Source organism: Acipenser ruthenus, chromosome 55 (assembly GCF_902713425.1).
Source record: "Acipenser ruthenus chromosome 55, fAciRut3.2 maternal haplotype, whole genome shotgun sequence".
NCBI lineage: Eukaryota > Metazoa > Chordata > Actinopteri > Acipenseriformes > Acipenseridae > Acipenser > Acipenser ruthenus.
Window position 1 is genome coordinate 7,570,459 of NC_081243.1, and position 17,500 is coordinate 7,587,958.

The 17,500-nt window shown below is 47.1% G+C and overlaps 35 non-coding genes across 35 annotated transcripts in view; 18 read left to right on the forward strand and 17 right to left on the reverse strand.

Annotated features, from left to right (window-relative positions):
* Positions 1-271: 271 nt before the first annotated feature.
* Positions 272-343, reverse strand: trnap-agg (transfer RNA proline (anticodon AGG)). Its single transcript has one exon. It is a non-coding gene; the product is annotated as a tRNA-Pro (tRNA).
* A 1,038-nt stretch (positions 344-1,381) lies between these two features.
* On the forward strand, positions 1,382-1,453 carry trnap-ugg (transfer RNA proline (anticodon UGG)). The gene has a single exon. It is a non-coding gene; the product is annotated as a tRNA-Pro (tRNA).
* A 130-nt stretch (positions 1,454-1,583) lies between these two features.
* On the forward strand, positions 1,584-1,655 carry trnad-guc (transfer RNA aspartic acid (anticodon GUC)). Its single transcript has one exon. It is a non-coding gene; the product is annotated as a tRNA-Asp (tRNA).
* A 76-nt stretch (positions 1,656-1,731) lies between these two features.
* trnag-gcc (transfer RNA glycine (anticodon GCC)) lies at positions 1,732-1,802 on the reverse strand. The gene has a single exon. It is a non-coding gene; the product is annotated as a tRNA-Gly (tRNA).
* A 454-nt stretch (positions 1,803-2,256) lies between these two features.
* On the reverse strand, positions 2,257-2,328 carry trnap-agg (transfer RNA proline (anticodon AGG)). The gene has a single exon. It is a non-coding gene; the product is annotated as a tRNA-Pro (tRNA).
* A 1,038-nt stretch (positions 2,329-3,366) lies between these two features.
* On the forward strand, positions 3,367-3,438 carry trnap-ugg (transfer RNA proline (anticodon UGG)). The gene has a single exon. It is a non-coding gene; the product is annotated as a tRNA-Pro (tRNA).
* A 130-nt stretch (positions 3,439-3,568) lies between these two features.
* Positions 3,569-3,640, forward strand: trnad-guc (transfer RNA aspartic acid (anticodon GUC)). Its single transcript has one exon. It is a non-coding gene; the product is annotated as a tRNA-Asp (tRNA).
* A 75-nt stretch (positions 3,641-3,715) lies between these two features.
* Positions 3,716-3,786, reverse strand: trnag-gcc (transfer RNA glycine (anticodon GCC)). Its single transcript has one exon. It is a non-coding gene; the product is annotated as a tRNA-Gly (tRNA).
* A 452-nt stretch (positions 3,787-4,238) lies between these two features.
* trnap-cgg (transfer RNA proline (anticodon CGG)) lies at positions 4,239-4,310 on the reverse strand. The gene has a single exon. It is a non-coding gene; the product is annotated as a tRNA-Pro (tRNA).
* A 1,038-nt stretch (positions 4,311-5,348) lies between these two features.
* trnap-ugg (transfer RNA proline (anticodon UGG)) lies at positions 5,349-5,420 on the forward strand. Its single transcript has one exon. It is a non-coding gene; the product is annotated as a tRNA-Pro (tRNA).
* A 130-nt stretch (positions 5,421-5,550) lies between these two features.
* On the forward strand, positions 5,551-5,622 carry trnad-guc (transfer RNA aspartic acid (anticodon GUC)). The gene has a single exon. It is a non-coding gene; the product is annotated as a tRNA-Asp (tRNA).
* Positions 5,623-5,698: 76 nt separating this feature from the next.
* Positions 5,699-5,769, reverse strand: trnag-gcc (transfer RNA glycine (anticodon GCC)). Its single transcript has one exon. It is a non-coding gene; the product is annotated as a tRNA-Gly (tRNA).
* A 454-nt stretch (positions 5,770-6,223) lies between these two features.
* On the reverse strand, positions 6,224-6,295 carry trnap-agg (transfer RNA proline (anticodon AGG)). Its single transcript has one exon. It is a non-coding gene; the product is annotated as a tRNA-Pro (tRNA).
* Positions 6,296-7,333: 1,038 nt separating this feature from the next.
* Positions 7,334-7,405, forward strand: trnap-ugg (transfer RNA proline (anticodon UGG)). Its single transcript has one exon. It is a non-coding gene; the product is annotated as a tRNA-Pro (tRNA).
* Positions 7,406-7,535: 130 nt separating this feature from the next.
* trnad-guc (transfer RNA aspartic acid (anticodon GUC)) lies at positions 7,536-7,607 on the forward strand. The gene has a single exon. It is a non-coding gene; the product is annotated as a tRNA-Asp (tRNA).
* A 76-nt stretch (positions 7,608-7,683) lies between these two features.
* On the reverse strand, positions 7,684-7,754 carry trnag-gcc (transfer RNA glycine (anticodon GCC)). Its single transcript has one exon. It is a non-coding gene; the product is annotated as a tRNA-Gly (tRNA).
* Positions 7,755-8,208: 454 nt separating this feature from the next.
* On the reverse strand, positions 8,209-8,280 carry trnap-cgg (transfer RNA proline (anticodon CGG)). The gene has a single exon. It is a non-coding gene; the product is annotated as a tRNA-Pro (tRNA).
* Positions 8,281-9,318: 1,038 nt separating this feature from the next.
* Positions 9,319-9,390, forward strand: trnap-ugg (transfer RNA proline (anticodon UGG)). Its single transcript has one exon. It is a non-coding gene; the product is annotated as a tRNA-Pro (tRNA).
* Positions 9,391-9,520: 130 nt separating this feature from the next.
* trnad-guc (transfer RNA aspartic acid (anticodon GUC)) lies at positions 9,521-9,592 on the forward strand. Its single transcript has one exon. It is a non-coding gene; the product is annotated as a tRNA-Asp (tRNA).
* Positions 9,593-9,668: 76 nt separating this feature from the next.
* trnag-gcc (transfer RNA glycine (anticodon GCC)) lies at positions 9,669-9,739 on the reverse strand. Its single transcript has one exon. It is a non-coding gene; the product is annotated as a tRNA-Gly (tRNA).
* Positions 9,740-10,193: 454 nt separating this feature from the next.
* On the reverse strand, positions 10,194-10,265 carry trnap-agg (transfer RNA proline (anticodon AGG)). The gene has a single exon. It is a non-coding gene; the product is annotated as a tRNA-Pro (tRNA).
* A 1,038-nt stretch (positions 10,266-11,303) lies between these two features.
* trnap-ugg (transfer RNA proline (anticodon UGG)) lies at positions 11,304-11,375 on the forward strand. Its single transcript has one exon. It is a non-coding gene; the product is annotated as a tRNA-Pro (tRNA).
* A 130-nt stretch (positions 11,376-11,505) lies between these two features.
* trnad-guc (transfer RNA aspartic acid (anticodon GUC)) lies at positions 11,506-11,577 on the forward strand. Its single transcript has one exon. It is a non-coding gene; the product is annotated as a tRNA-Asp (tRNA).
* A 77-nt stretch (positions 11,578-11,654) lies between these two features.
* trnag-gcc (transfer RNA glycine (anticodon GCC)) lies at positions 11,655-11,725 on the reverse strand. The gene has a single exon. It is a non-coding gene; the product is annotated as a tRNA-Gly (tRNA).
* A 454-nt stretch (positions 11,726-12,179) lies between these two features.
* On the reverse strand, positions 12,180-12,251 carry trnap-agg (transfer RNA proline (anticodon AGG)). Its single transcript has one exon. It is a non-coding gene; the product is annotated as a tRNA-Pro (tRNA).
* A 1,038-nt stretch (positions 12,252-13,289) lies between these two features.
* Positions 13,290-13,361, forward strand: trnal-uag (transfer RNA leucine (anticodon UAG)). The gene has a single exon. It is a non-coding gene; the product is annotated as a tRNA-Leu (tRNA).
* A 128-nt stretch (positions 13,362-13,489) lies between these two features.
* On the forward strand, positions 13,490-13,561 carry trnad-guc (transfer RNA aspartic acid (anticodon GUC)). The gene has a single exon. It is a non-coding gene; the product is annotated as a tRNA-Asp (tRNA).
* A 76-nt stretch (positions 13,562-13,637) lies between these two features.
* trnag-gcc (transfer RNA glycine (anticodon GCC)) lies at positions 13,638-13,708 on the reverse strand. The gene has a single exon. It is a non-coding gene; the product is annotated as a tRNA-Gly (tRNA).
* Positions 13,709-14,160: 452 nt separating this feature from the next.
* On the reverse strand, positions 14,161-14,232 carry trnap-agg (transfer RNA proline (anticodon AGG)). Its single transcript has one exon. It is a non-coding gene; the product is annotated as a tRNA-Pro (tRNA).
* A 1,038-nt stretch (positions 14,233-15,270) lies between these two features.
* On the forward strand, positions 15,271-15,342 carry trnap-ugg (transfer RNA proline (anticodon UGG)). The gene has a single exon. It is a non-coding gene; the product is annotated as a tRNA-Pro (tRNA).
* Positions 15,343-15,473: 131 nt separating this feature from the next.
* Positions 15,474-15,545, forward strand: trnad-guc (transfer RNA aspartic acid (anticodon GUC)). Its single transcript has one exon. It is a non-coding gene; the product is annotated as a tRNA-Asp (tRNA).
* Positions 15,546-15,621: 76 nt separating this feature from the next.
* On the reverse strand, positions 15,622-15,692 carry trnag-gcc (transfer RNA glycine (anticodon GCC)). Its single transcript has one exon. It is a non-coding gene; the product is annotated as a tRNA-Gly (tRNA).
* A 454-nt stretch (positions 15,693-16,146) lies between these two features.
* trnap-agg (transfer RNA proline (anticodon AGG)) lies at positions 16,147-16,219 on the reverse strand. The gene has a single exon. It is a non-coding gene; the product is annotated as a tRNA-Pro (tRNA).
* A 1,037-nt stretch (positions 16,220-17,256) lies between these two features.
* On the forward strand, positions 17,257-17,328 carry trnap-ugg (transfer RNA proline (anticodon UGG)). The gene has a single exon. It is a non-coding gene; the product is annotated as a tRNA-Pro (tRNA).
* A 131-nt stretch (positions 17,329-17,459) lies between these two features.
* The window catches only part of trnad-guc (transfer RNA aspartic acid (anticodon GUC)), a 72-nt gene continuing 31 nt past the window's right edge, over positions 17,460-17,500 (forward strand). Inside the window, exon 1 of the tRNA in view lies at positions 17,460-17,500. This exon is cut by the window's right edge and continues 31 nt beyond it. This is a non-coding gene — a tRNA (tRNA-Asp).

Below are 17,500 nucleotides of genomic sequence, written 5' to 3' on the forward strand. Positions count from 1 at the left end.
AAAAAAAAAAAAACAAGCACATGCGTTACCAAAATAAACAGTGCTGTATAAACTACAGAAACTCGATGCTGAATGGTTTTATAGTCTGTTACGTCAGAATTGTGTTTAATGCATAAGCAGTTGCTTTGCAGACTCAACAAAGACTGCAGTCCTCGTTTAACCATTGTGCAATCAGCCCTTGGTCGCTGTGATATTGTTGTTCATGGAATTTGAGCGTGCGTATCGGCAATGCATAGTAATTGGAAAAGTGTAATACAAAAGAATTAAAAACGGGCTCGTCCGGGATTTGAACCCGGGACCTCTCGTACCCTAAGCGAGAATCATACCCCTAGACCAACGAGCCAGCGCCTGCCACTGTTGTGGTCCCCCGAGTTTCCAAAGAAGTGCAGACCTAACTGTTCTGTTAGATGGGAGACGTTTTTCTATTGGGTGTACCTGTCGAGAGCACTGTAATTTTGCCGTGTCTCCGAGCTGTGTGCTGTTGCCTGTTTGGGCCGTCTGACTTCTTTAACTGGCGGCTAGCATTTCTATGTTCATCGAGAAGCAGTCGCTATAAATGAGGAAAGTAGTTTAGGTGGGATTTCGTTTTGATATGTTTGGAATGGATCAGTTAGTCAGCATGTACTTCAAAAAATAAATAGAAAAAAAAGGAGGCTGGGTTTCGTTGTTTTGCAAAGGATGCACTGCAACATCCGCTCACAGGAGCAGTCCCACTACTGGTGCGTCACGGGCGTTTTGACCTGCTCCGTTCCCGACCTGGGCCGGTTCACCCCTCCTTAGACGACCTGGCATTCACGAGCTCCCCCAGAAATGCCATGTCGATGCCGTGCTAAGTGCGGACTCCCGATCGGCACAGCCAGTTGCAGCACAGAGCTCCCGTGCTCAAGCGATCCGCCAGCCTCAACCTGCCCCTGTAGCTGGCATTACAGACACACGCCACGGCGCCCGGCGTGAGCGAGAGCGGCTAGAAGGCAATTCAAATCCCCTTGTCTGAAATGAGAGCGAGAGTACTCGTGCAGTTCTCCACTGACGTGGCAGCTTTTAATGCCGATTGCATTAAAAGCATTGCCGGGTCCTGCTGTAGCGGTAAAACACTGTGACCAGATGAATGAATTGAAAAAGTGTTACGTGAAACACATGTGAATCCTAGTTTTCGTGCTGCGAATTTAAAAAAAATAAATAAATAAATAAATAAAAAAAAGCAGCACTATAAGAATGCCAAAAAATAAAGAAGGTTGCGTTGGCGAGTATTAAGCCCCCCCTCCTCTAAGGTGCCAGCAGCATTCCGCACCGGCAGACGGAACGGGACTCTGGTCATGCTGCACTTATTTTGCTGCCAGAGACTGAATCACGCGTCGGCCGCCGGATAAAACCGAAAGCTGGCTCGTTGGTCTAGGGGTATGATTCTCGCTTTGGGTGCGAGAGGTCCCGGGTTCAAATCCCGGACGAGCCCGTTTTTTTTTTTTTTTAATTGTTTTGTACTATACTGTTTTCGATCCGTAAACCATTAAGCTCAGCAGGCAGTTTTGACTTAGACGCTTTGCAACTAAATGCGTTGCCATAGTGGCAGGGAGCGTGTGCCTTCCTCGTTAGTATAGTGGTCAGTATCCCCGCCTGTCACGCGGGAGACCGGGGTTCAATTCCCCGACGGGGAGATTTTTTTTTTTTTTTTTACTGATTGAAGGCAGGTGCGTGTGGCTGTAATTGTATACATAAAGTAAAAAAGAAGGTTGCATTGGCCGGGAATCGAACCCGGGCCTCCCGCGTGGCGGGCGAGAATTCTACCACTGAACCACCAATGCTTGCTTGACGTTTGCTTGAGGTTTGCTTGAGGTAGGTAATGTATTAGCAGCATCTAGTGCAGTGTGAAAAGATGAATTAACCCGTTCTAGTGCTAGATTGTACATGTACACAAACAATTGTACCTACAAAATGCCCATCTGTTACACTAGTTTTGTGGTTGTTTTAAACTACATACCAAAAAAAAAAAAAAAAAAACAAGCACATGCGTTACCAAAATAAACAGTGCTGTATAAACTACAGAAACTCGATGCTGAATGGTTTTATAGTCTGTTACGTCAGAATTGTGTTTAATGCATAAGCAGTTGCTTTGCAGACTCAACAAAGACTGCAGTCCTCGTTTAACCATTGTGCAATCAGCCCTTGGTCGCTGTGATATTGTTGTTCATGGAATTTGAGCGTGCGTATCGGCAATGCATAGTAATTGGAAAAGTGTAATACAAAAGAATTAAAAACGGGCTCGTCCGGGATTTGAACCCGGGACCTCTCGCACCCTAAGCGAGAATCATACCCCTAGACCAATGAGCCAGCGCCTGCCACTGTTGTGGTCCCCCGAGTTTCCAAAGAAGTGCAGACCTAACTGTTCTGTTAGATGGGAGACGTTTTTCTATTGGGTGTACCTGTCGAGAGCACTGTAATTTTGCCGTGTCTCCGAGCTGTGTGCTGTTGCCTGTTTGGGCCGTCTGACTTCTTTAACTGGCGGCTAGCATTTCTATGTTCATCGAGAAGCGGTCGCTATAAACGAGGAAAGTAGTTTAGGTGGGATTTCGTTTTGATATGTTTGGAATGGATCAGTTAGTCAGCATGTACTTCAAAAAATAAATAGAAAAAAAAGGAGGCTGGGTTTCGTTGTTTTGCAAAGGATGCACTGCAACATCCGCTCACAGGAGCAGTCCCACTACTGGTGCGTCACGGGCGTTTTGACCTGCTCCGTTCCCGACCTGGGCCGGTTCACCCCTCCTTAGACGACCTGGCATTCACGAGCTCCCCCAGAAATGCCATGTCGATGCCGTGCTAAGTGCGGACTCCCGATCGGCACAGCCAGTTGCAGCACAGAGCTCCCGTGCTCAAGCGATCCGCCAGCCTCAACCTGCCCCTGTAGCTGGCATTACAGACACACGCCACGGCGCCCGGCGTGAGCGAGAGCGGCTAGAAGGCAATTCAAATCCCCTTGTCTGAAATGAGAGCGAGAGTACTCGTGCAGTTCTCCACTGACGTGGCAGCTTTTAATGCCGATTGCATTAAAAGCATTGCCGGGTCCTGCTGTAGCGGTAAAACACTGTGACCAGATGAATGAATTGAAAAAGTGTTACGTGAAACACATGTGAATCCTAGTTTTCGTGCTGCGAATTAAAAAAAAATAAATAAATAAATAAATAAAAAAAAGCAGCACTATAAGAATGCCAAAAAATAAAGAAGGTTGCGTTGGCGAGTATTAAGCCCCCCCTCCTCTGAGGTGCCAGCAGCATTCCGCACCGGCAGACGGAACGGGACTCTGGTCATGCTGCACTTATTTTGCTGCCAGAGACTGAATCACGCGTCGGCCGCCGGATAAAACCGAAAGCTGGCTCGTTGGTCTAGGGGTATGATTCTCGCTTTGGGTGCGAGAGGTCCCGGGTTCAAATCCCGGACGAGCCCGTTTTTTTTTTTTTTTAATTGTTTTGTACTATACTGTTTTCGATCCGTAAACCATTAAGCTCAGCAGGCAGTTTTGACTTAGACGCTTTGCAACTAAATGCGTTGCCATAGTGGCAGGGAGCGTGTGCCTTCCTCGTTAGTATAGTGGTCAGTATCCCCGCCTGTCACGCGGGAGACCGGGGTTCAATTCCCCGACGGGGAGATTTTTTTTTTTTTTTTACTGATTGAAGGCAGGTGCGTGTGGCTGTAATTGTATACATAAAGTAAAAAATAAGGTTGCATTGGCCGGGAATCGAACCCGGGCCTCCCGCGTGGCAGGCGAGAAGTCTACCACTGAACCACCAATGCTTGCTTGACGTTTGCTTGAGGTTTGCTTGAGGTAGGTAATGTATTAGCAGCATCTAGTGCAGTGTGAAAAGATGAATTAACCCGTTCTAGTGCTAGATTGTACATGTACACAAACAATTGTACCTACAAAATGCCCATCTGTTACACTAGTTATGTGGTTGTTTTAAACTACATACCAAAAAAAAAAAAAAAAACAAGCAGATGCGTTACCAAAATAAACAGTGCTGTATAAACTACAGAAACTCGATGCTGAATGGTTTTATAGTCTGTTACGTCAGAATTGTGTTTAATGCATAAGCAGTTGCTTTGCAGACTCAACAAAGACTGCAGTCCTCGTTTAACCATTGTGCAATCAGCCCTTGGTCGCTGTGATATTGTTGTTCATGGAATTTGAGCGTGCGTATCGGCAATGCATAGTAATTGGAAAAGTGTAATACAAAAGAATTAAAAACGGGCTCGTCCGGGATTTGAACCCGGGACCTCTCGCACCCGAAGCGAGAATCATACCCCTAGACCAACGAGCCAGCGCCTGCCACTGTTGTGGTCCCCCGAGTTTCCAAAGAAGTGCAGACCTAGCTGTTCTGTTAGATGGGAGACGTTTTTCTATTGGGTGTACCTGTCGAGACCACTGTAATTTTGCCGTGTCTCCGAGCTGTGTGCTGTTGCCTGTTTGGGCCGTCTGACTTCTTTAACTGGCGGCTAGCATTTCTATGTTCATCGAGAAGCGGTCGCTATAAATGAGGAAAGTAGTTTAGGTGGGATTTCGTTTTGATATGTTTGGAATGGATCAGTTAGTCAGCATGTACTTCAAAAAATAAATAGAAAAAAAAGGAGGCTGGGTTTCGTTGTTTTGCAAAGGATGCACTGCAACATCCGCTCACAGGAGCAGTCCCACTACTGGTGCGACACGGGGGTTTTGACCTGCTCCGTTCCCGACCTGGGCCGGTTCACCCCTCCTTAGACGACCTGGCATTCACGAGCTCCCCCAGAAATGCCATGTCGATGCCGTGCTAAGTGCGGACTCCCGATCGACACAGCCAGTTGCAGCACAGAGCTCCCGTGCTCAAGCGATCCGCCAGCCTCAACCTGCCCCTGTAGCTGGCATTACAGACACACGCCACGGCGCCCGGCGTGAGCGAGAGCGGCTAGAAGGCAATTCAAATCCCCTTGTCTGAAATGAGAGCGAGAGTACTCGTGCAGTTCTCCACTGACGTGGCAGCTTTTAATGCCGATTGCATTAAAAGCATTGCCGGGTCCTGCTGTAGCGGTAAAACACTGTGACCAGATGAATGAATTGAAAAAGTGTTACGTGAAACACATGTGAATCCTAGTTTTCGTGCTGCGAATTTAAAAAAAATAAATAAATAAATAAATAAAAAAAAGCAGCACTATAAGAATGCCAAAAAATAAAGAAGGTTGCGTTGGCGAGTATTAAGCCCCCCCTCCTCTGAGGTGCCAGCAGCATTCCGCACCGGCAGACGGAACGGGACTCTGGTCATGCTGCACTTATTTTGCTGCCAGAGACTGAATCACGCGTCGGCCGCCGGATAAAACCGAAAGCTGGCTCGTTGGTCTAGGGGTATGATTCTCGCTTTGGGTGCGAGAGGTCCCGGGTTCAAATCCCGGACGAGCCCGTTTTTTTTTTTTTTTAATTGTTTTGTACTATACTGTTTTCGATCCGTAAACCATTAAGCTCAGCAGGCAGTTTTGACTTAGACGCTTTGCAACTAAATGCGTTGCCATAGTGGCAGGGAGCGTGTGCCTTCCTCGTTAGTATAGTGGTCAGTATCCCCGCCTGTCACGCGGGAGACCGGGGTTCAATTCCCCGACGGGGAGATTTTTTTTTTTTTTTTTACTGATTGAAGGCAGGTGCGTGTGGCTGTAATTGTATACATAAAGTAAAAAAGAAGGTTGCATTGGCCGGGAATCGAACCCGGGCCTCCCGCGTGGCAGGCGAGAATTCTACCACTGAACCACCAATGCTTGCTTGACGTTTGCTTGAGGTTTGCTTGAGGTAGGTAATGTATTAGCAGCATCTAGTGCAGTGTGAAAAGATGAATTAACCCGTTCTAGTGCTAGATTGTACATGTACACAAACAATTGTACCTACAAAATGCCCATCTGTTACACTAGTTTTGTGGTTGTTTTAAACTACATACCAAAAAAAAAAAAAAAAAAACAAGCACATGCGTTACCAAAATAAACAGTGCTGTATAAACTACAGAAACTCGATGCTGAATGGTTTTATAGTCTGTTACGTCAGAATTGTGTTTAATGCATAAGCAGTTGCTTTGCAGACTCAACAAAGACTGCAGTCCTCGTTTAACCATTGTGCAATCAGCCCTTGGTCGCTGTGATATTGTTGTTCATGGAATTTGAGCGTGCGTATCGGCAATGCATAGTAATTGGAAAAGTGTAATACAAAAGAATTAAAAACGGGCTCGTCCGGGATTTGAACCCGGGACCTCTCGTACCCTAAGCGAGAATCATACCCCTAGACCAACGAGCCAGCGCCTGCCACTGTTGTGGTCCCCCGAGTTTCCAAAGAAGTGCAGACCTAACTGTTCTGTTAGATGGGAGACGTTTTTCTATTGGGTGTACCTGTCGAGAGCACTGTAATTTTGCCGTGTCTCCGAGCTGTGTGCTGTTGCCTGTTTGGGCCGTCTGACTTCTTTAACTGGCGGCTAGCATTTCTATGTTCATCGAGAAGCGGTCGCTATAAATGAGGAAAGTAGTTTAGGTGGGATTTCGTTTTGATATGTTTGGAATGGATCAGTTAGTCAGCATGTACTTCAAAAAATAAATAGAAAAAAAAGGAGGCTGGGTTTCGTTGTTTTGCAAAGGATGCACTGCAACATCCGCTCACAGGAGCAGTCCCACTACTGGTGCGTCACGGGCGTTTTGACCTGCTCCGTTCCCGACCTGGGCCGGTTCACCCCTCCTTAGACGACCTGGCATTCACGAGCTCCCCCAGAAATGCCATGTCGATGCCGTGCTAAGTGCGGACTCCCGATCGGCACAGCCAGTTGCAGCACAGAGCTCCCGTGCTCAAGCGATCCGCCAGCCTCAACCTGCCCCTGTAGCTGGCATTACAGACACACGCCACGGCGCCCGGCGTGAGCGAGAGCGGCTAGAAGGCAATTCAAATCCCCTTGTCTGAAATGAGAGCGAGAGTACTCGTGCAGTTCTCCACTGACGTGGCAGCTTTTAATGCCGATTGCATTAAAAGCATTGCCGGGTCCTGCTGTAGCGGTAAAACACTGTGACCAGATGAATGAATTGAAAAAGTGTTACGTGAAACACATGTGAATCCTAGTTTTCGTGCTGCGAATTTAAAAAAAATAAATAAATAAATAAATAAAAAAAAGCAGCACTATAAGAATGCCAAAAAATAAAGAAGGTTGCGTTGGCGAGTATTAAGCCCCCCCTCCTCTGAGGTGCCAGCAGCATTCCGCACCGGCAGACGGAACGGGACTCTGGTCATGCTGCACTTATTTTGCTGCCAGAGACTGAATCACGCGTCGGCCGCCGGATAAAACCGAAAGCTGGCTCGTTGGTCTAGGGGTATGATTCTCGCTTTGGGTGCGAGAGGTCCCGGGTTCAAATCCCGGACGAGCCCGTTTTTTTTTTTTTTTAATTGTTTTGTACTATACTGTTTTCGATCCGTAAACCATTAAGCTCAGCAGGCAGTTTTGACTTAGACGCTTTGCAACTAAATGCGTTGCCATAGTGGCAGGGAGCGTGTGCCTTCCTCGTTAGTATAGTGGTCAGTATCCCCGCCTGTCACGCGGGAGACCGGGGTTCAATTCCCCGACGGGGAGATTTTTTTTTTTTTTTTTACTGATTGAAGGCAGGTGCGTGTGGCTGTAATTGTATACATAAAGTAAAAAATAAGGTTGCATTGGCCGGGAATCGAACCCGGGCCTCCCGCGTGGCGGGCGAGAATTCTACCACTGAACCACCAATGCTTGCTTGACGTTTGCTTGAGGTTTGCTTGAGGTAGGTAATGTATTAGCAGCATCTAGTGCAGTGTGAAAAGATGAATTAACCCGTTCTAGTGCTAGATTGTACATGTACACAAACAATTGTACCTACAAAATGCCCATCTGTTACACTAGTTTTGTGGTTGTTTTAAACTACATACCAAAAAAAAAAAAAAAAAAACAAGCACATGCGTTACCAAAATAAACAGTGCTGTATAAACTACAGAAACTCGATGCTGAATGGTTTTATAGTCTGTTACGTCAGAATTGTGTTTAATGCATAAGCAGTTGCTTTGCAGACTCAACAAAGACTGCAGTCCTCGTTTAACCATTGTGCAATCAGCCCTTGGTCGCTGTGATATTGTTGTTCATGGAATTTGAGCGTGCGTATCGGCAATGCATAGTAATTGGAAAAGTGTAATACAAAAGAATTAAAAACGGGCTCGTCCGGGATTTGAACCCGGGACCTCTCGCACCCGAAGCGAGAATCATACCCCTAGACCAACGAGCCAGCGCCTGCCACTGTTGTGGTCCCCCGAGTTTCCAAAGAAGTGCAGACCTAACTGTTCTGTTAGATGGGAGACGTTTTTCTATTGGGTGTACCTGTCGAGAGCACTGTAATTTTGCCGTGTCTCCGAGCTGTGTGCTGTTGCCTGTTTGGGCCGTCTGACTTCTTTAACTGGCGGCTAGCATTTCTATGTTCATCGAGAAGCGGTCGCTATAAATGAGGAAAGTAGTTTAGGTGGGATTTCGTTTTGATATGTTTGGAATGGATCAGTTAGTCAGCATGTACTTCAAAAAATAAATAGAAAAAAAAGGAGGCTGGGTTTCGTTGTTTTGCAAAGGATGCACTGCAACATCCGCTCACAGGAGCAGTCCCACTACTGGTGCGACACGGGGGTTTTGACCTGCTCCGTTCCCGACCTGGGCCGGTTCACCCCTCCTTAGACGACCTGGCATTCACGAGCTCCCCCAGAAATGCCATGTCGATGCCGTGCTAAGTGCGGACTCCCGATCGACACAGCCAGTTGCAGCACAGAGCTCCCGTGCTCAAGCGATCCGCCAGCCTCAACCTGCCCCTGTAGCTGGCATTACAGACACACGCCACGGCGCCCGGCGTGAGCGAGAGCGGCTAGAAGGCAATTCAAATCCCCTTGTCTGAAATGAGAGCGAGAGTACTCGTGCAGTTCTCCACTGACGTGGCAGCTTTTAATGCCGATTGCATTAAAAGCATTGCCGGGTCCTGCTGTAGCGGTAAAACACTGTGACCAGATGAATGAATTGAAAAAGTGTTACGTGAAACACATGTGAATCCTAGTTTTCGTGCTGCGAATTTAAAAAAAATAAATAAATAAATAAATAAAAAAAAGCAGCACTATAAGAATGCCAAAAAATAAAGAAGGTTGCGTTGGCGAGTATTAAGCCCCCCCTCCTCTGAGGTGCCAGCAGCATTCCGCACCGGCAGACGGAACGGGACTCTGGTCATGCTGCACTTATTTTGCTGCCAGAGACTGAATCACGCGTCGGCCGCCGGATAAAACCGAAAGCTGGCTCGTTGGTCTAGGGGTATGATTCTCGCTTTGGGTGCGAGAGGTCCCGGGTTCAAATCCCGGACGAGCCCGTTTTTTTTTTTTTTTAATTGTTTTGTACTATACTGTTTTCGATCCGTAAACCATTAAGCTCAGCAGGCAGTTTTGACTTAGACGCTTTGCAACTAAATGCGTTGCCATAGTGGCAGGGAGCGTGTGCCTTCCTCGTTAGTATAGTGGTCAGTATCCCCGCCTGTCACGCGGGAGACCGGGGTTCAATTCCCCGACGGGGAGATTTTTTTTTTTTTTTTTACTGATTGAAGGCAGGTGCGTGTGGCTGTAATTGTATACATAAAGTAAAAAATAAGGTTGCATTGGCCGGGAATCGAACCCGGGCCTCCCGCGTGGCAGGCGAGAATTCTACCACTGAACCACCAATGCTTGCTTGACGTTTGCTTGAGGTTTGCTTGAGGTAGGTAATGTATTAGCAGCATCTAGTGCAGTGTGAAAAGATGAATTAACCCGTTCTAGTGCTAGATTGTACATGTACACAAACAATTGTACCTACAAAATGCCCATCTGTTACACTAGTTTTGTGGTTGTTTTAAACTACATACCAAAAAAAAAAAAAAAAAAACAAGCAGATGCGTTACCAAAATAAACAGTGCTGTATAAACTACAGAAACTCGATGCTGAATGGTTTTATAGTCTGTTACGTCAGAATTGTGTTTAATGCATAAGCAGTTGCTTTGCAGACTCAACAAAGACTGCAGTCCTCGTTTAACCATTGTGCAATCAGCCCTTGGTCGCTGTGATATTGTTGTTCATGGAATTTGAGCGTGCGTATCGGCAATGCATAGTAATTGGAAAAGTGTAATACAAAAGAATTAAAAACGGGCTCGTCCGGGATTTGAACCCGGGACCTCTCGCACCCTAAGCGAGAATCATACCCCTAGACCAACGAGCCAGCGCCTGCCACTGTTGTGGTCCCCCGAGTTTCCAAAGAAGTGCAGACCTAGCTGTTCTGTTAGATGGGAGACGTTTTTCTATTGGGTGTACCTGTCGAGAGCACTGTAATTTTGCCGTGTCTCCGAGCTGTGTGCTGTTGCCTGTTTGGGCCGTCTGACTTCTTTAACTGGCGGCTAGCATTTCTATGTTCATCGAGAAGCGGTCGCTATAAATGAGGAAAGTAGTTTAGGTGGGATTTCGTTTTGATATGTTTGGAATGGATCAGTTAGTCAGCATGTACTTCAAAAAATAAATAGAAAAAAAAGGAGGCTGGGTTTCGTTGTTTTGCAAAGGATGCACTGCAACATCCGCTCACAGGAGCAGTCCCACTACTGGTGCGACACGGGGGTTTTGACCTGCTCCGTTCCCGACCTGGGCCGGTTCACCCCTCCTTAGACGACCTGGCATTCACGAGCTCCCCCAGAAATGCCATGTCGATGCCGTGCTAAGTGCGGACTCCCGATCGGCACAGCCAGTTGCAGCACAGAGCTCCCGTGCTCAAGCGATCCGCCAGCCTCAACCTGCCCCTGTAGCTGGCATTACAGACACACGCCACGGCGCCCGGCGTGAGCGAGAGCGGCTAGAAGGCAATTCAAATCCCCTTGTCTGAAATGAGAGCGAGAGTACTCGTGCAGTTCTCCACTGACGTGGCAGCTTTTAATGCCGATTGCATTAAAAGCATTGCCGGGTCCTGCTGTAGCGGTAAAACACTGTGACCAGATGAATGAATTGAAAAAGTGTTACGTGAAACACATGTGAATCCTAGTTTTCGTGCTGCGAATTTAAAAAAAATAAATAAATAAATAAATAAAAAAAAGCAGCACTATAAGAATGCCAAAAAATAAAGAAGGTTGCGTTGGCGAGTATTAAGCCCCCCCTCCTCTGAGGTGCCAGCAGCATTCCGCACCGGCAGACGGAACGGGACTCTGGTCATGCTGCACTTATTTTGCTGCCAGAGACTGAATCACGCGTCGGCCGCCGGATAAAACCGAAAGCTGGCTCGTTGGTCTAGGGGTATGATTCTCGCTTTGGGTGCGAGAGGTCCCGGGTTCAAATCCCGGACGAGCCCGTTTTTTTTTTTTTTTAATTGTTTTGTACTATACTGTTTTCGATCCGTAAACCATTAAGCTCAGCAGGCAGTTTTGACTTAGACGCTTTGCAACTAAATGCGTTGCCATAGTGGCAGGGAGCGTGTGCCTTCCTCGTTAGTATAGTGGTCAGTATCCCCGCCTGTCACGCGGGAGACAGGGGTTCAATTCCCCGACGGGGAGATTTTTTTTTTTTTTTTTTACTGATTGAAGGCAGGTGCGTGTGGCTGTAATTGTATACATAAAGTAAAAAATAAGGTTGCATTGGCCGGGAATCGAACCCGGGCCTCCCGCGTGGCAGGCGAGAATTCTACCACTGAACCACCAATGCTTGCTTGACGTTTGCTTGAGGTTTGCTTGAGGTAGGTAATGTATTAGCAGCATCTAGTGCAGTGTGAAAAGATGAATTAACCCGTTCTAGTGCTAGATTGTACATGTACACAAACAATTGTACCTACAAAATGCCCATCTGTTACACTAGTTTTGTGGTTGTTTTAAACTACATACCAAAAAAAAAAAAAAAAAAACAAGCAGATGCGTTACCAAAATAAACAGTGCTGTATAAACTACAGAAACTCGATGCTGAATGGTTTTATAGTCTGTTACGTCAGAATTGTGTTTAATGCATAAGCAGTTGCTTTGCAGACTCAACAAAGACTGCAGTCCTCGTTTAACCATTGTGCAATCAGCCCTTGGTCGCTGTGATATTGTTGTTCATGGAATTTGAGCGTGCGTATCGGCAATGCATAGTAATTGGAAAAGTGTAATACAAAAGAATTAAAAACGGGCTCGTCCGGGATTTGAACCCGGGACCTCTCGCACCCTAAGCGAGAATCATACCCCTAGACCAACGAGCCAGCGCCTGCCACTGTTGTGGTCCCCCGAGTTTCCAAAGAAGTGCAGACCTAGCTGTTCTGTTAGATGGGAGACGTTTTTCTATTGGGTGTACCTGTCGAGAGCACTGTAATTTTGCCGTGTCTCCGAGCTGTGTGCTGTTGCCTGTTTGGGCCGTCTGACTTCTTTAACTGGCGGCTAGCATTTCTATGTTCATCGAGAAGCGGTCGCTATAAATGAGGAAAGTAGTTTAGGTGGGATTTCGTTTTGATATGTTTGGAATGGATCAGTTAGTCAGCATGTACTTCAAAAAATAAATAGAAAAAAAAGGAGGCTGGGTTTCGTTGTTTTGCAAAGGATGCACTGCAACATCCGCTCACAGGAGCAGTCCCACTACTGGTGCGACACGGGGGTTTTGACCTGCTCCGTTCCCGACCTGGGCCGGTTCACCCCTCCTTAGACGACCTGGCATTCACGAGCTCCCCCAGAAATGCCATGTCGATGCCGTGCTAAGTGCGGACTCCCGATCGGCACAGCCAGTTGCAGCACAGAGCTCCCGTGCTCAAGCGATCCGCCAGCCTCAACCTGCCCCTGTAGCTGGCATTACAGACACACGCCACGGCGCCCGGCGTGAGCGAGAGCGGCTAGAAGGCAATTCAAATCCCCTTGTCTGAAATGAGAGCGAGAGTACTCGTGCAGTTCTCCACTGACGTGGCAGCTTTTAATGCCGATTGCATTAAAAGCATTGCCGGGTCCTGCTGTAGCGGTAAAACACTGTGACCAGATGAATGAATTGAAAAAGTGTTACGTGAAACACATGTGAATCCTAGTTTTCGTGCTGCGAATTTAAAAAAAATAAATAAATAAATAAATAAAAAAAAGCAGCACTATAAGAATGCCAAAAAATAAAGAAGGTTGCGTTGGCGAGTATTAAGACCCCCCTCCTCTGAGGTGCCAGCAGCATTCCGCACCGGCAGACGGAACGGGACTCTGGTCATGCTGCACTTATTTTGCTGCCAGAGACTGAATCACGCGTCGGCCGCCGGATAAAACCGAAAGCTGGCTCGTTGGTCTAGGGGTATGATTCTCGCTTTAGGTGCGAGAGGTCCCGGGTTCAAATCCCGGACGAGCCCGTTTTTTTTTTTTTAATTGTTTTGTACTATACTGTTTTCGATCCGTAAACCATTAAGCTCAGCAGGCAGTTTTGACTTAGACGCTTTGCAACTAAATGCGTTGCCATAGTGGCAGGGAGCGTGTGCCTTCCTCGTTAGTATAGTGGTCAGTATCCCCGCCTGTCACGCGGGAGACCGGGGTTCAATTCCCCGACGGGGAGATTTTTTTTTTTTTTTTTACTGATTGAAGGCAGGTGCGTGTGGCTGTAATTGTATACATAAAGTAAAAAAGAAGGTTGCATTGGCCGGGAATCGAACCCGGGCCTCCCGCGTGGCAGGCGAGAATTCTACCACTGAACCACCAATGCTTGCTTGACGTTTGCTTGAGGTTTGCTTGAGGTAGGTAATGTATTAGCAGCATCTAGTGCAGTGTGAAAAGATGAATTAACCCGTTCTAGTGCTAGATTGTACATGTACACAAACAATTGTACCTACAAAATGCCCATCTGTTACACTAGTTTTGTGGTTGTTTTAAACTACATACCAAAAAAAAAAAAAAAAACAAGCACATGCGTTACCAAAATAAACAGTGCTGTATAAACTACAGAAACTCGATGCTGAATGGTTTTATAGTCTGTTACGTCAGAATTGTGTTTAATGCATAAGCAGTTGCTTTGCAGACTCAACAAAGACTGCAGTCCTCGTTTAACCATTGTGCAATCAGCCCTTGGTCGCTGTGATATTGTTGTTCATGGAATTTGAGCGTGCGTATCGGCAATGCATAGTAATTGGAAAAGTGTAATACAAAAGAATTAAAAACGGGCTCGTCCGGGATTTGAACCCGGGACCTCTCGCACCCTAAGCGAGAATCATACCCCTAGACCAACGAGCCAGCGCCTGCCACTGTTGTGGTCCCCCGAGTTTCCAAAGAAGTGCAGACCTAGCTGTTCTGTTAGATGGGAGACGTTTTTCTATTGGGTGTACCTGTCGAGACCACTGTAATTTTGCCGTGTCTCCGAGCTGTGTGCTGTTGCCTGTTTGGGCCGTCTGACTTCTTTAACTGGCGGCTAGCATTTCTATGTTCATCGAGAAGCGGTCGCTATAAATGAGGAAAGTAGTTTAGGTGGGATTTCGTTTTGATATGTTTGGAATGGATCAGTTAGTCAGCATGTACTTCAAAAAATAAATAGAAAAAAAAGGAGGCTGGGTTTCGTTGTTTTGCAAAGGATGCACTGCAACATCCGCTCACAGGAGCAGTCCCACTACTGGTGCGACACGGGGGTTTTGACCTGCTCCGTTCCCGACCTGGGCCGGTTCACCCCTCCTTAGACGACCTGGCATTCACGAGCTCCCCCAGAAATGCCATGTCGATGCCGTGCTAAGTGCGGACTCCCGATCGGCACAGCCAGTTGCAGCACAGAGCTCCCGTGCTCAAGCGATCCGCCAGCCTCAACCTGCCCCTGTAGCTGGCATTACAGACACACGCCACGGCGCCCGGCGTGAGCGAGAGCGGCTAGAAGGCAATTCAAATCCCCTTGTCTGAAATGAGAGCGAGAGTACTCGTGCAGTTCTCCACTGACGTGGCAGCTTTTAATGCCGATTGCATTAAAAGCATTGCCGGGTCCTGCTGTAGCGGTAAAACACTGTGACCAGATGAATGAATTGAAAAAGTGTTACGTGAAACACATGTGAATCCTAGTTTTCGTGCTGCGAATTTAAAAAAAATAAATAAATAAATAAATAAAAAAAAGCAGCACTATAAGAATGCCAAAAAATAAAGAAGGTTGCGTTGGCGAGTATTAAGCCCCCCCTCCTCTGAGGTGCCAGCAGCATTCCGCACCGGCAGACGGAACGGGACTCTGGTCATGCTGCACTTATTTTGCTGCCAGAGACTGAATCACGCGTCGGCCGCCGGATAAAACCGAAAGCTGGCTCGTTGGTCTAGGGGTATGATTCTCGCTTTGGGTGCGAGAGGTCCCGGGTTCAAATCCCGGACGAGCCCGTTTTTTTTTTTTTTTTAATTGTTTTGTACTATACTGTTTTCGATCCGTAAACCATTAAGCTCAGCAGGCAGTTTTGACTTAGACGCTTTGCAACTAAATGCGTTGCCATAGTGGCAGGGAGCGTGTGCCTTCCTCGTTAGTATAGTGGTCAGTATTCCCGCCTGTCACGCGGGAGACCGGGGTTCAATTCCCCGACGGGGAGATTTTTTTTTTTTTTTTTACTGATTGAAGGCAGGTGCGTGTGGCTGTAATTGTATACATAAAGTAAAAAAGAAGGTTGCATTGGCCGGGAATCGAACCCGGGCCTCCCGCGTGGCAGGCGAGAATTCTACCACTGAACCACCAATGCTTGCTTGACGTTTGCTTGAGGTTTGCTTGAGGTAGGTAATGTATTAGCAGCATCTAGTGCAGTGTGAAAGATGAATTAACCCGTTCTAGTGCTAGATTGTACATGTACACAAACAATTGTACGTACAAAATGCCCATCTGTTACACTAGTTTTGTGGTTGTTTTAAACTACATACCAAAAAAAAAAAAAAAAAAAACAAGCACATGCGTTACCAAAATAAACAGTGCTGTATAAACTACAGAAACTCGATGCTGAATGGTTTTATAGTCTGTTACGTCAGAATTGTGTTTAATGCATAAGCAGTTGCTTTGCAGACTCAACAAAGACTGCAGTCCTCGTTTAACCATTGTGCAATCAGCCCTTGGTCGCTGTGATATTGTTGTTCATGGAATTTGAGCGTGCGTATCGGCAATGCATAGTAATTGGAAAAGTGTAATACAAAAGAATTAAAAACGGGCTCGTCCGGGATTTGAACCCGGGACCTCTCGCACCCTAAGCGAGAATCATACCCCCTAGACCATCGAGCCAGCGCCTGCCACTGTTGTGGTCCCCCGAGTTTCCGAAGAAGTGCAGACCTAGCTGTTCTGTTAGATGGGAGACGTTTTTCTATTGGGTGTACCTGTCGAGAGCACTGTAATTTTGCCGTGTCTCCGAGCTGTGTGCTGTTGCCTGTTTGGGCCGTCTGACTTCTTTAACTGGCGGCTAGCATTTCTATGTTCATCGAGAAGCGGTCGCTATAAATGAGGAAAGTAGTTTAGGTGGGATTTCGTTTTGATATGTTTGGAATGGATCAGTTAGTCAGCATGTACTTCAAAAAATAAATAGAAAAAAAAGGAGGCTGGGTTTCGTTGTTTTGCAAAGGATGCACTGCAACATCCGCTCACAGGAGCAGTCCCACTACTGGTGCGACACGGGGGTTTTGACCTGCTCCGTTCCCGACCTGGGCCGTTCACCCCTCCTTAGACGACCTGGCATTCACGAGCTCCCCCAGAAATGCCATGTCGATGCCGTGCTAAGTGCGGACTCCCGATCGGCACAGCCAGTTGCAGCACAGAGCTCCCGTGCTCAAGCGATCCGCCAGCCTCAAACTGCCCCTGTAGCTGGCATTACAGACACACGCCACGGCGCCCGGCGTGAGCGAGAGCGGCTAGAAGGCAATTCAAATCCCCTTGTCTGAAATGAGAGCGAGAGTACTCGTGCAGTTCTCCACTGACGTGGCAGCTTTTAATGCCGATTGCATTAAAAGCATTGCCGGGTCCTGCTGTAGCGGTAAAACACTGTGACCAGATGAATGAATTGAAAAAGTGTTACGTGAAACACATGTGAATCCTAGTTTTCGTGCTGCGAATTTAAAAAAAATAAAAAAATAAATAAATAAAAAAAAGCAGCACTATAAGAATGCCAAAAAATAAAGAAGGTTGCGTTGGCGAGTATTAAGCCCCCCCTCCTCTGAGGTGCCAGCAGCATTCCGCACCGGCAGACGGAACGGGACTCTGGTCATGCTGCACTTATTTTGCTGCCAGAGACTGAATCACGCGTCGGCCGCCGGATAAAACCGAAAGCTGGCTCGTTGGTCTAGGGGTATGATTCTCGCTTTGGGTGCGAGAGGTCCCGGGTTCAAATCCCGGACGAGCCCGTTTTTTTTTTTTTTTTAATTGTTTTGTACTATACTGTTTTCGATCCGTAAACCATTAAGCTCAGCAGGCAGTTTTGACTTAGACGCTTTGCAACTAAATGCGTTGCCATAGTGGCAGGGAGCGTGTGCCTTCCTCGTTAGTATAGTGGTCAGTATCCCCGCCTGTCACGCG